The 14122-nt window shown below is 39.8% G+C and overlaps 1 pseudogene; it reads right to left on the bottom strand.

Moving 5' to 3' along the window:
* Positions 1-4165: 4165 nt before the first annotated feature.
* Positions 4166-14122, bottom strand: part of LOC136120129 (phosphorylase b kinase regulatory subunit beta pseudogene) — a 48786-nt pseudogene continuing 38829 nt past the window's right edge.

Genomic DNA, 14122 nt, shown 5'->3' with positions numbered 1-14122 from the left:
CAAAAGAAGATTAAGATTAGTTCATTACATGTATTCAACTCCTGGTAGTCTTTCAAGTTTTAGACTTCCTAATTTACGCTCTGCCCTTTGCTGTACCAACCAATAAGTTAGTTTTGTGGTTTATGTATTACTCTTTTTTTCAGTTGGGTTATTAGGTTGATTTTCCAGACGCAGAAAAATTCTTATTTGAACTAAAAAGAAAAACAAAAAATAAAATAAAACTAAAGTTTTAAAATTTGTAACGGTGAGGTGTCTCTTTCCTTGTCTTTGTTGTTTTCTCCTTAACACCATCTGTGCATCAGTAATTTGTTGAAAACTCCATCTTGATTTTATCATTTTAGTGTATTTTGTTAAATAAGACACAAGACATTGCGTTTCTTCAGTATTTTAGATGGCTTTTAGAGTCCAACGGGAAATGTTAACAGATGAAAATAATAATAATAAACCCTTACATTGTTGAGAACAGTCAGACCCTTCTGGAAAATATGTGAGTTCTTTCACTTAAGAAGCCTACTGTTGGAAAATAAAGAAAACTATGCTCTCATGTGGTCCTGTTGGCCAGGATATAGTCAAAGCCATTAATTCTGAGGTCTTGCTAGTCTTAGCATCTTAAGTCTGTTTTCTCCAGGCCACAGAGAGGAACCCAGTGTCTGGGTCTAAAGACTGATTTGCACGAAAAGCAATGGATGCAAAAGAGAAAAATGGTTTATTCATAGTTTTAGAGCAATCAGGGACTTGAGACATCATCTGGTTTGGAGATTCCCCGACGTGACCTCTCATCAGAATCACCTGGAGAACTTTTAAAATACAGATTTCTGGTCCTCATCCCCTGAGATGTTCTGGGAAGAGGATCTAGAAGATTAAGGCCTCCAGATAGTTTTGATGCCTAGCCAGATTTGGAAACCAGTGATCTGGTCAAGCCTCCCTGAATTCTGGATGCATAAACTGAGGCACAGAAGGTTAAGTGACAGCTCAAGGTTGGCAGAGCAGCATCAGAACCCAGTGCTCCTGATGTCCCGTCTTCAGTGCATCTATATTAAACTATAGAAGTGCAGACGGTATTTTCAGCTGCCTATTTGATATCTTAAGTGACCTTTTATAGTTATAGGAAGCAGTGGAATAGTGAAGGGAAAAATAACTAATTGAAACCAAAAACGCAAAGGACTGTTGTGAGATGGTGAAATGATAGGTTACTGCTTCATAAACCATGAAGTGGTATACCAATATACATATACAGAGTAGATGCAGGGGAGTAAAACTGTCATATGAAAAAAGTTTTTAAGTAAATAAAAGTAAAATTAAAATGCTCTAAAAGAACTTGATGGTGCACTAAAAGTGCTTCAAACTTTTTCCATCTCAGTTAGAGAGGCAGAGTCTGCAGGTGAGCAGGACAGTCTACAGGTGCTTTGTGTCTGTGGTTTGTGTTGTTCTCTAGGAACTGTGGACCAAACAATGAGACTTGAGTTCAAGGTCTTCTGCGTATTTGCTGCTTGAGCACTCTGAATCCCAATTCTACCCCTTATCAAATGAAGTGATTAAAGAAGATAAAAGTTTTGTTCTGGCTTTAATCTTTTGTGATGTTGTTTTCTTTCTGCTGACTTTGCAAATCTCTTTACCATCTTGATTTCTCATGTTTTCTAATTCTGCTTTGAGACTTTCCCCATTTTCATGTCATTTCCTATTATTTCTAGTTTTTAATCCAAGAAATAGTTATTAAGCATCTTTTAAAATATGGGCTTCCCTGGTGGTGCAGTGGTTGAGAGTCCGCCTGCCGATGCAGGGGACGTAGGTTCGTGCCCCGGTCCGGGAAGATCCCACATGCCGTGGAGCGGCTGGGCCCATGAGCCATGGCCACTGAGCCTGCGCGTCCGGAGGCTGTGCTCCGCAACGGGAGAGGCCACAGCAGTGAGAGGCCCGCGTACTGCAAAAAAAAAAAAAAAAAGTATTAAAATATGTTACTCTGCTAAGTATCTGGGATATAAAAATGAAGAGCATGGTGTTCCTGACCTTAAAAGAACTCAAATTCTGCAAGGAAGAGAGCCGTCTAATAACCACATTCTGATAAAATGTGATAAGAGCTACAGTGGTGACATATGTAAAGTATCATGCAAGCATATGGGAGGAAATGATGAATTCTTCCATGGCGATGGAATACACATGGGGATGTTGTCAAAGGTTTACAGAGGTAGGATGATTGGAGTGGATGTATAGAATGAGAGGTATTGGGAGGAGTACTCCAGGTGAAGTATGGATAAAAGTGTGAAAGTGCCTGGTGTGTTCTGGGAATAACTACTAAATCTAGATTGGGGACTGCAGTTTGGTATAGAGTATGGGGTACTTGGGTTAGAGAAGGAAACTTAAAAGGAAGACTCAGATGAGAAAAACATGATAAGTTACCGATTTGAGGAAGATTGCTGTGACAGCAATGTGGTTGTGTTGAAATGGGATAGAATGGAGAGGGGAACCAGTCACTGGGGCTTGTAAATAGTTATGGCTGTAGATGAAGACATCAGAAGTTAGACATTGACATCAGGGTTAGAGAGGAAGGCAGCTGTGAGAGAGATGAGCAGAGAGACTTCAACAAGTTCCTTCCTGAAATTAATTTAGCGCATCCATTAACAACCAAGAAGCAAAGCTACTTGCATGTAGTCTTAGGATTTTTTCCTTTCTCTTTCTTCTCACCTCCCATCCTCCTTTGGTTTTACTTTATTTCAAGCCTTTCCCTTTTTCAGAGAGAGAAAATTAATGCCAGTTTCTAAAGCGTCATTCACTTCGCAAGGCCCTGTGCCATCTGGTTCCCCTTTATCTCTTTCCATTCCTCACTCCTCTTCAACCATGCTGGCTCCATTGCTCCTGCTCAAATGTGCTAAACACTCCCCCTCTAAGGGACTCTACATTTGTTCTTTCTTCTTCCTAAAATGCCCTTCTGCCATGTATCTACATGGCTCAGCTTTCACTTTATTCAAGCTGACCTCAGGGTGATGGAGGTATAAATCCCCTCCCCCGCTAGGATCTGACTGGCTAGCCATTCTCGCTCTTCCTCAATTAATCTCAGAGCCTTTTATTCTACGTTGGGGTTTGAATGCCTCTCTAGAGAAAAGGCTTTTCTACACTCAAATGGATTCCCAGGGGCTTTTTCTAAAGGAGCAAAAGGGGCCTGGGGAGGGTGTCTGAAGGTGAAGGTAGCAATAGATAGCTTCTTCTTCCCCTTTGTAAACAGTATTTTTGTATGCCATCCTCACATCTCAGGCATTATACATGGAAGTCCCCACATGTAGGCGATGGGAGGATTTCTGTTCCTCTCCAGAGTGGATAAGGGTGAGAGAAAGGTGTGTATTTATCGAAAATTAAATTTAATAACAAGTTTCTATGAAAAATCAAAGCTTTCCCTCTATGCTCCTCCTTCTGTCCCCTGAACTGTTGTGTTTCCCTTTATACACTGACTCTACCTGACCTCTTGTATGTATATATTGTTTGTTGTCTGTTCCCACCCATTATAGAATATGAGCTTCCAAGATACAAGGTCTTTTTTTTTTGATCAGGCATAGATTTATTACTTTAGTTCAACCAGTACAGTCAGCACCAATACAAAACCACAATCATGTTTACAAGGCAAAAATTGTACAATAGCTCTGTATACTAAAATATTATCAATAATGCAGTTTGAGAATCAAAATATCAACTGGCTGATTTTGCTTTTATGATGCATACTGGTATCTTTTTCTAGCATTATAATGCCACTTAAAAAAATTTACCATTCTTTCAATAGATTTTCATTCCTAGTACGCATAATTAGTTGGAAAATTCATTTAATTGGCAGTAAGGTGGGAATTTAGTCCAAAGTGCAAAGACCCATTTTGATGAGCTGTGTAATCATAAAACATGCAGTGGTGAACTTTCAATTCATAAACAATTACTATTGTTCAGTAAAGATTATTATTGTAGTGGGCATAATCATGAGAACTTACTTTCACTTGATTATAAGCAGTTCTCACCATCAGATTGCTTATGGCATGCAAGAGGTCCAATAACTCTGCCAAGGGTGTGGCAACTACTCACCAGTATGATCAGCCCACACATTAATGGCTGCCTTGATTACGCTTCAACACAAACTTAACACACTTCTGGAAAACCTGCCTCAACAGAGTCTCTAACACCTTCCTCACTAGCTAACCAGACATGGGTCATCATTGCTTGGCTTGACTTCTCCTGCCAGCAGCAAATTCATCACGACATTTGTCAAATAGCTGCATGTTCCTCTTTTTCCCAGGGGGCGAGTACTGTAAAAGGAAGTCATGTCATCTTGTTTTTCAGCTTCTTTTAGTAGACTCTCATCTTTTTGAAATTCATGAAATGCTTCTTTCGCCGGTTTGTCTAGATCTACTTTGTCTTGAAATTCTAGCTCAGGGTTTCTTTCCAGTACAATGGATACAACCATTAGTAGCTCCACAACTATCTGTCTGTATTTTGGCTGGTCAATATTTCCCAACATGTCTTCAACAAGGAAAGAAATTCATCTCATACATGGTCATATCTGACAGGGTTGGTTGCTGGGGAAATGCCTTCCGGCTACAATGATTCCATTGGGTGTGCGCTCCAGGATCTGCCACACTCAGTCATAGAACTCAGGGGGAGTTCTATTCAAAGACCCATCGATCTGACACCTGTTCAGCCAACATTTTCCATTCCGCTGAGGCTGCAGAATACCCAAGAGAAGCTGTTTCACTTCACTAGGTGACATCTGATATAAGTCTCTGGCTGGCTTGTTTCCGCCACGGATCTGTAGTTCATACCCCATAGCATGGATTATCCACCCAGTTCGTATTTTCAGCATGCCACGGGATAACTCCGGGTTATTGGAGATGATCCAGCCAATGTGAATGACCAGTTCTTGCTGAATGACCGACTCCCTCTCATCATGGGTATTACACTTGTAATAGATGATGTTCTTAATCACTCTTGGAGACAGAGGATTGAGATAACCTCTTCTTCATGTCCAAAGGCACCCAGAGTTACCTGTTTGCCCTGCACTAAAACATTAGTAATGGATGGGGCCAGGCTGTCCACTAGTTTACTTAAAAGACTTGTTGTATGGCGCACCACCAACCAACGTTTTTTGCTGCCAGCTCTTCTATAGACTCTCTCATTGTGATCAGAGACGGTACCTTCCTTTGTGATGAAGTTGGGCCCTTCTCTTTTGAGCAGTATACCCAGCAGGATGGCTTGGCTAGCCAGACAACTACAGTCATTCAGTTTTTGAAGAATTTCACGGGTGGGTTTGTTTTTCCATTCAGTAATGGTGACATCTGGCTGCTGTTCTTGTTCAGGAGCATTGGAGGTGCTGCTTTGTCGTTTGACTTTTGAATGTTCGGGAACTTCTAGTTCCTCAGAACTCTTAAATTCTGGAAGCTCTTCTGTGTCACTGATTCGTAAGAAGTCAAGTTGTTCTACCACAGCTCCAGATATTAGTGTCTGTAGACGATCAACGTGAACTTTGACTCCTCCAACCACTCCTTTCTTAAAAGCTGCCAGCATATCTAATAAGGGATTGAATCGGCTACCTCTTATATTGTCTTCCCGGATGAGAACAAGTAAAAGTGGATGTCCATGCATTTTCCAGTATTGCTTAATAAACTGTAGTGCATTCTTTATGTCATCTATCAGAAGTAAAACATCTTGAGACATGTAGAAATCACTTAGGTCAAAGATGATAGGGTAACAAACCACAGTCTTTCCTAGAATGCGATGAATCTTTGATGTACCAAGGCAGCCAATGGGCCTATCTGGCCTTCCGCAGAGTCCTGATTTTTCATTGATCCCCAGATGGAAATAAGCTTTCACAAGCTCCTGCTGGGCCCAGATCTGAATGGGTTCTACCTGTTGAGGAGTTTGAGTCTGAATACCATATGTGTTGAGGAAAACTTGAAGGCGTTCGCTTTCTGCTATGAGCGCTACATAAACAACCAAATCATTTTCCAGTGGGCCCTGATTGGAAAACCTCATGCTCACATTACGTTGATTGTGTAGTGGGACATAACGCTGAACAGGATCAACGTCTTCAGGACTAATTAATTCATCAGCCAGGAGTTTTGCGATGACATAAAGGGCTTGTCCCCAGAGAAACAGTTTTCCATCGCGGCCACAGTTGCTAGGAAATCGCTTCTGACTACCAGGGTTTCTTTTTTCATATTCTACAAGATCAGCTGGCACAAAGTAGTACTTTGGTATGACAGGATAACCTGAGAGGCTTGTCTGCTCACCCCCCGGGGAGGGTGGGGGCTGGGAGCTGAGGCTCGGGCTTCAGAGGTCAGATCCCAGGGAAAGGACTCGGAACAAGGTCTTTATCCCCAGCTCCTAGAGTACTGTGTGGTTCATAGTAGGCATTCAATAAATATTTTTTAAAGAATATCTATGCAGGCTGGATTTAATTAAGGACCTGATTAGAGTATTTATTTGTACTCATTTATTTTTATATGATGGTAATATTAAGATCGCTTCCTGGAATCCCAGGAATGAGATAGTAGGTTTTGTCTTCTTGGCTGCTTGATTTTTTTTGTCGTTGTTGTTCTTGCTTTCTTCATTCTTTAAATGCATATATGCACATAGATCAGAAAGATAATATTGGGTTGGCCAAAAAGTTCCTTTGGTTAATGAATACCCAAAGTTCTTGGTGAAAATGAAACACGTGTCTTTTATTTTTACTTAAAACCGAATGAACTTTCTGGCCAACCCAATACACATCGAAATAGTTATTAACTGAAATATTTATTAACCGGTTGCTAGTTTTGCTTAAACTACAAAGTGTGAATGTGTGTGTGTGTGTTTGTGGGTGTGTTGGTAGATGGGAAGAAGAGAGCGGCATACTGGGAATAGGTGTTTCTAAAGAAATTGCAGTGTTGATCAAGAATTTATGGACATATAAATGAAAAAGGCCTATAAAAGCACCTGTTAATTTTTCATTCAACAATCATTTTTGAGCAAGAATGCAAGGCCTTAGCAGGGGGGTGAGTGGTGCACAGAATCCCTTATGTTAAAGGATTTACAGTATAGTGAGAGACACAGGCTTATATACCCTGAGCTATGCTACAAGACTGAGGGTACTAACTAAGACCTGCAACAGGAAAGCAAAGTGCTCACAGAGGAAGCAGAATAGAGACTTAAGTACAAACTAACAGAGGTGACTATATGACTATGTCACTTATTAGCTAAGGGATGCCAATAGTTAAGTGACAAGAGCGTTTAAGGTTCATTAGGGAAGGCTTCAGAGGAGAAAGGAGGAAAGTCCGGCGCCCACTTCATACATAGGGGAGAGTGACTACTTCCTGTGTGCCCTACTTCCTGACAGAAAGATGCTTCTCTTTCCAAGGCTGCCTCTTGTATCCTCTAGGAGTAACCCTAGAGGATACGCAAATGGCTCTCTAAACTCTTTACAAGTTTCCTTGTACATGAATACTGGAGGAAAGAGGTACTAGGTTAGGATATTTGTCTTCTAGAGAAGTAAACTAACAACCTGGCTAACTGTCTTATGGTATGGGGAACTTGCTGGGCAATTTTAACATTGTCAGCCAGTGCCTGGGAAGGAAGTCATGTGGGCCCTGACTCCCTTTGAAGACAGGAAAGCCAGAGGAAGGACATGGGTTTGTTTTACTATTCCCTCACCCCTACCCCCAGCCCTCAGTGTGAGAAAAGGTTATCATTTCTTGGCTTTCAAGGTTTTCTCTCAGGAAAATCTTTTCCTTTGTTCTATTTATGCCACAGACCCAGACAAAAGCACTCCGTACCGCAATTCTGGAACAGTGACACTCTAGTCACAGTGCATGGGGAGCTGAGTGAGTCAGCCTGACAGGGACTGGCTTACATCCTAATTATAGAAAGAAAACACGATTGTTTTAGATTTATTAAAAACTGGAAGGTGCTATTGCTGCACATGAACAGAAAATCCTCGCCTCCAGTAACCCTTGATCTTGTTTTAACATAGAAACAGAAAGTGAGCTGAACTATACACTTCCTCTCCTATATGCTTCCTCTCCTTAGCCTCGAGCTTCAGTGAATTAGAGGAATGAGTGAGAAATGAGGGTGTGAAAAAGAGGCTGGACACAGTGGTGCTGCCCACTGAATTATTTTCCATCTGGAGGGAAGGCCGTTGCTTTCAGTATATTCTTCAAAGGAAAAAAAAAAAAATGGTAGTGAGCTCAGTCAAATTTAAATATTACCTTGTAATATATTTAATACTAAGGAAATGGACTTGAGTCACAGCACTGAGGGCTTGGGCAAGGCTCAGTGCATTGGGATGATCTGATGCATTCTGTCCTGTGTTTATCTGAACATCTGCTGAGAGAAAAGAGACTGGAGCAGCATGTTAGTCCTGACAGTGGTAGAGGAGGGAGCAGGATAGCACGGGATGTGTGTGTGTGTGGTGGAGGCAGGCATATCCACATGTACAGAAGACAGTTTAGCAGGTAGACCAGTTAGAGCACCAGAAGCTAGGCAGAGGCAAGGAATGATTCCTCTACAGACTTCAAAGGGAGCATGGGCCTGCTGACACTCTGACTTTAGACTTCTAGCCTCCAGAACTGTGAGATAATGAATTTCTGTTGTTTTAAACCTCCAAGTTTATGGTATTTTATTATAGCCTCCTTAGGAATTAATATACAGTCACTCAGCTGGTAAGTGACAGAAATAGAATTTGAAACCTAGTCTATAATCCATATCCCATGGCCATTTCTAGATGGAGACATTGGAATGTTAGGCTGAATTTCTGTAAATACGGCTTTCCTGACAGTTGAAGTATATAGGCAGTGACTGGTAATCACAGGAGTAGATACAGTCAGGTTGGAAGTGGGGCTGGCTAAATCTGAGCAAGTAAGGATGAAGTTAAGGTGTATAGTTGTTCAGTCTTGCCTAGTTCTGCTTCATCGCACCTAGCCCTAATCCTCAGTCTGACTACCTGCACAGGGGAATAACGAGAGCTAAGTCAGTCCAATGGGTTAGGAAGAAGAAAGCAGAGATTGTTTTAACTTCAGAGTTGGAGGGAAAGGGGAGACTAGTTGGATAACTCAGGGATTTCTAGGTCTGTTGTTGAGTTGCCAAGAGAAACTGTTATTTCCTTCTTTAGAGGTTCCTAAAATCACTCCTAAATTATTCACTGACTGCTAAATGTGTGTTGGGCACATTGGGGAGGTGACGACTGTAAAATAAATATAAGAGCCAATCCCAGTAATCAAGGCTGAAATCTGGGAACACAAAAATTAGTATATCTGAAAATATTAGAGACAGTAAAACTGTTCAGGTTCAACTATAAGTGTAATAGGAGTTCAGGAAGGGATGACAGAAAAAGATCCTCCTTTTATTTATTTTTTTCCAGCTTTATTGAGATATAATTGACATATAACATTCTGTATGTTTAAGGTATACAGTGTTTTGATTTGATACACCCATATATTGCAGAATGATTACCACCATACCATTAGCTAACACCTGCATCACATCACATAACTACCACTTCTTTTTTGTGGTGAGAACAATTTAAAATCTACCCTGTTAGCAACTTCAAGTATATAATACAGTATTACTAACTATAATCACCATGTTGTACATTAGATCTCCAGAACTTATTCTTCCAGTCCATGAATATGGAATATCTTTCCATTTATTTGTGCCTTCTTCAGTTTCTTTCAGCAATGTCTTATAATCTTCAGTGCACAGATTTTTCACCTCCTTGTTGAACTTTATTCTTAAGTATTTATTCTTTTTGATGGTATTTGTAAATGGGATTGTTTTCTTAATTTCTTTTTCTGATAGTTCATAGAAACACAACTGCTTTTTTGTATACTGCTTTTGAGTCCTGCAAATTTACTGTATTTGTTTATTAGTTCTAGCAGGTTTTTTTTTTGTGTGTGGAGTCTTTAGGGTTTTCTACATATATAATACCATGTCATCTGCAAATGGATACAATTTTACTTCTTTTTCAATTTGGATGCTTTTAAAAAAATTGAAGTACAGTTGATTTATAATATTATATTAGTTTCAGATGTATAGCATAGTGATTCAGTATTTTTACAGACTATACTCCATTACTGATTTGTACCCTTTTAAATGTCAGTGTTTCCTAATACTCCATCTTCAGATCTTCTTTACCCTCTCTATGTACTCTATGGCTGATCTCATGATGTCAGCTACTGTCTGATTCCTCTGGAGTTGACTTTTATTCTGAATTTCAGATTTTATTTATAGCTATAACTGCAATCTTCTCACAGAAGAATTTAGAATCAGCCCAGAATCACCATTTCCTGGGTAGAGGGAAGCAAAGTGATTGCTGTATCCCAGATCAAACATAAAATATAGTAATAGCTGCTAACATTTATTGAGAGGCCTTCCAATCATTTGCCTACTTGGCATCAGACCTATTTCCAGCCCTTCCTCTTTCCCAGATAACTATATTTTCTGGACTCCCTTACCAACTGGCTTCTAGCACATTTCAGAAAATAAGCACTGGCGGAAGGTTGGAGGACTGGAGACAGGGTATATCCTCATCTTTATGTTTCCAGTAGGATCTCCGGAAATGGCTATGTCTTTCTCATGGTTCCGGCTTCTTCCAGCTCTTAGGCACTGTTAAAACTACCTCCTCCCTTTGCTTTCCAGTCCTGTGGGGTAGAGAGACTTCCTGTACTTGTTAATTTCTGGATTGCTTCATGTTCCCCTGTTTAATCTTTCAGCACATCCAACATACTTGAAAACAGATTCCCAGGGTTTGGCTTCTCTGCCTGGATCCTGGTTGTTCTGAGTACTTTACATATATTACCTTTCTAATCTATATACAAGTTCTATGAGGTAGACACTATTATTTCCCAATTTTAGAAATGAATAAACCAAGGTAAATAGAGATTAAATGGCTTGTTGAAAGTCCAGCAGAAAGTGGTGGCCTGAGCCTAAACTCTTGAACACTAAATCATGTTGCCTCTCATTAAAACAGTCATTCACCTTTGACTTCAAGCATTTCTAACTGAAGAATTCTTCCCTGAGTTCTGAGCTCCAGGGTCGTTGGCATCTTGCCAAATGTCTCTGGTGATGCTTCTATTTCTAGGAGAGCAAGTGGCCAAAGGACTGCTTATGTTATCCTCCATGAACCTCTAAGTTCTATTTTGCTTTCTCTAATTTATATGTTCCCCCCACCCCACCCGCCATTTCTTCTACAGGCCTCCTACCAGGGTCACTCACTGGGTTGTCTTGATCCCATCACTCAGTGCACTCAGTGTATTCAGAGGTTGCCTCCTGCTTTAGTTTTGCTCCCTGCCTCATTTCTGCCCTTTGCCAATTCCATTGGTACGTAAGGACAGGTCAGAAATACATCACACAGGAACACACTGATTTTTTTTCTAATGATGAATTGAACGCTTCCCAGAAGAGCTTTACCATCTTTTTCAGCATAACTTTTTTATAAATACATACTGGCTTTCTATTTAGGATTCTATGAATATACTATCTAATTTTATATTTATTATAAATACCTATATTAATTTTTTTTTTTTCCCTTATAGTCCTCTTTGCTTGGAATGTCCTTTCCTTTATTTTCTTCCTGGTGAAATCATACTCATCTGGAGAGGTAAGATCTAGCTTAACTGCTGTCTATTCTAGTAGTCTTTCATGACTCTCTCCCCTCCCCCCTGTACCTTGTCCTTACCTAGATTGAATAAATCACCTCCTACCTTTTGGTTCCATATCACCCTGATCACCCCTCTGACCCAGTTCTCAGTGTGTGCATGTCTGTCTCCCAAATAAACTTGACAGTAGAGATCATATCTTTGCTTTTGTGTTTCCTGTCACCTAATACATGTTAAGTAAATTTGGGGGTCGAATCAGACCAAGCAGTTTTGTTGAAATCCGCTTAGGAGACTTGTTGATGACAAGCAAACAATATTTAGTGAATGTTAAGCAGGTGAAGCTGTCTTCTTTATAGATCTGGCTTTTGTTCTTTTAATTTGATATGTTATAAATTGGGACACTTGGTGAGTTTTTAAAAAAGTTTTTTTAAATTAATTAATTTATGGCTGCGTTGTTTCTTCGTTGCTGCTTGTGGGCTTTCTCTAGTTGTGGCGAGCGGGGCTACTCTTTCCTGCAGCACGCAGGCTTCTCACTGCGGTGGCTTCTCTTGTTACAGAGCATGGGCTCTAGGCACGCGAGCTTCAGTAGTTGTGGCACGCGGGCTCCAGAGCGCAGGCTCAGAAGTTGTGGCACACAGGCTTAGCTGCTCCACGGCATGTGGGATCTTCCCGGACCAGGACTCGAACCCATGTCCCCTGCATTGGCAGGTGGATTCTTAACCACTGCGCCACCAGGGAAGTCTGACACCTGGTGATTTTTATAATGAATAATTTGTACCCTAGATACTAAGTTCTAATGCAGAATTGTGTGTGTGTGTGTGTGTGTGTGTGTGTGTGTGCATGTGAGAGAGAGAGAGAGAGAGAGAGAGAGAGAGAGAGACAATGGGAAATTTACTTGAAAAATTTTTTTTTCTTTTAGACAACCACCTCACAATGTTATTTTGAGGAAACATGACTGAACAGTAGCAGAATATTAGTTTGTAAATATAACTAAATTCCTGTGAAATACTCAGCGATGGAGGATAGGTATTACAAAATCATCAATAGGTTATAAGTTGGTTTATTTCTAATAGGAAATACTTAATGTGGAAAGAGTACGTTTTGGTGTAAGGGAGAGCTAATCAATATATATAATCTTAGTTTATGCACACATGGGTTGGGTATTATGTGTGTGACTTACCAAAAGATGATTACCGATTACTGAGCTATGTGGGTATTATAAAGGCCATTTACAAAGAGTTAAATGGCTTACTGAAGGGCTAATATGAGTTAGCTAATCGTTAAGAAGTTTGCAATTTCCAGACTAATATGTTCCCCTTTGAATGGTTTATTAAGTTGGTCGTTTCCCAAAATAGTTTAGCACCCAGATAAATAGATCCATTGCAGTACCAAAAAAAGCACAATAAATATATTTTTCTTACGGTTCATCATCCAGCAAAATCCAGAGAGCATGATCAAAGGATTATAGCCATCAGAGTAACTGTTCCATATTGCTCTGTAGCTTTAGGCCTGTAAATATCAGTGTTCCATCCCATGCTTTTTCTGGCTTGTATCATGGCCACTGAGCCAATTCTTTTCCTTTTTAAGTTTTTTAACCTGTTTATTTATCCCAACATGATCTTTCTTTCTGCTGTTAATTTATGTCAAGGTGAAAAGTTTAGACCCACAGTGCCTGATAAAAAGCATGCAAGTGATTTGGCCAGAAGTACAGCAAGAGTACTAAAGAAGAATATCTTATAATTTGTGAAAATGAAGATTTTCATTGGCTGGAGGCAAGAGAGTACACAAAAGGAAATGTATGAGAGGCCAGATTGTAAATTCAGCAGGATTTTAGACATGGGTGGAAGCCCTTTGACATTGCAAAGGGCAATATAAACATTGCTACAGCTGGGAAGAAGTAACTATCAATTGTGCAAACAGGAGCTGCATTGACTATGATCAGTGCATCATGGGACTTTAGGACCTTTGAAGAGAATGAAACAACAGCTAGTAAGCAGGACTGCAAAATGCATTTCCAGGAAACTACAAATAAGGCATACCCAGGCATACATATAAATACAAGTATAAATATATACCACACATATAAAGTTCTGTTTGATTTTTGTTAAAATAAGACCACACTATGCACATTACTCTGTAACTTGTTTTCCTCATTTAGCAATGTATCATTGAAAGCACTTTCTTAATATATAGATGTATCTCATTGGACTTTCAACAAGGGTGCCAAGACAATTCAATAGGGAAAGAGTAGTCTTTTCAACAAATGGACAACTGGATATATATATATATATATATATATATATATATATGCAAAAGAATGAATTTGAACGTCTTTCTTATACAAAAAAAATTATTCCTAGTGGATCATGGACCTAAGTGTAAGAGCTAAAATTATATAGCTATTTGAAGAAAACATGGGAGTAAATCTTCATGACATGGGGTTAGTTAAAGCCTTCTTAGATACAATCAAAATCACAAGTGACAAAAGAAAAACAGGTAAAATGCACTTCACCAAAATATAA

This window comes from Phocoena phocoena, chromosome 3 (genome assembly GCF_963924675.1).
Source record: "Phocoena phocoena chromosome 3, mPhoPho1.1, whole genome shotgun sequence".
Classification (NCBI taxonomy): Eukaryota; Metazoa; Chordata; class Mammalia; order Artiodactyla; family Phocoenidae; genus Phocoena; species Phocoena phocoena.
This window is presented reverse-complemented; position numbering and strand designations above follow the sequence as displayed.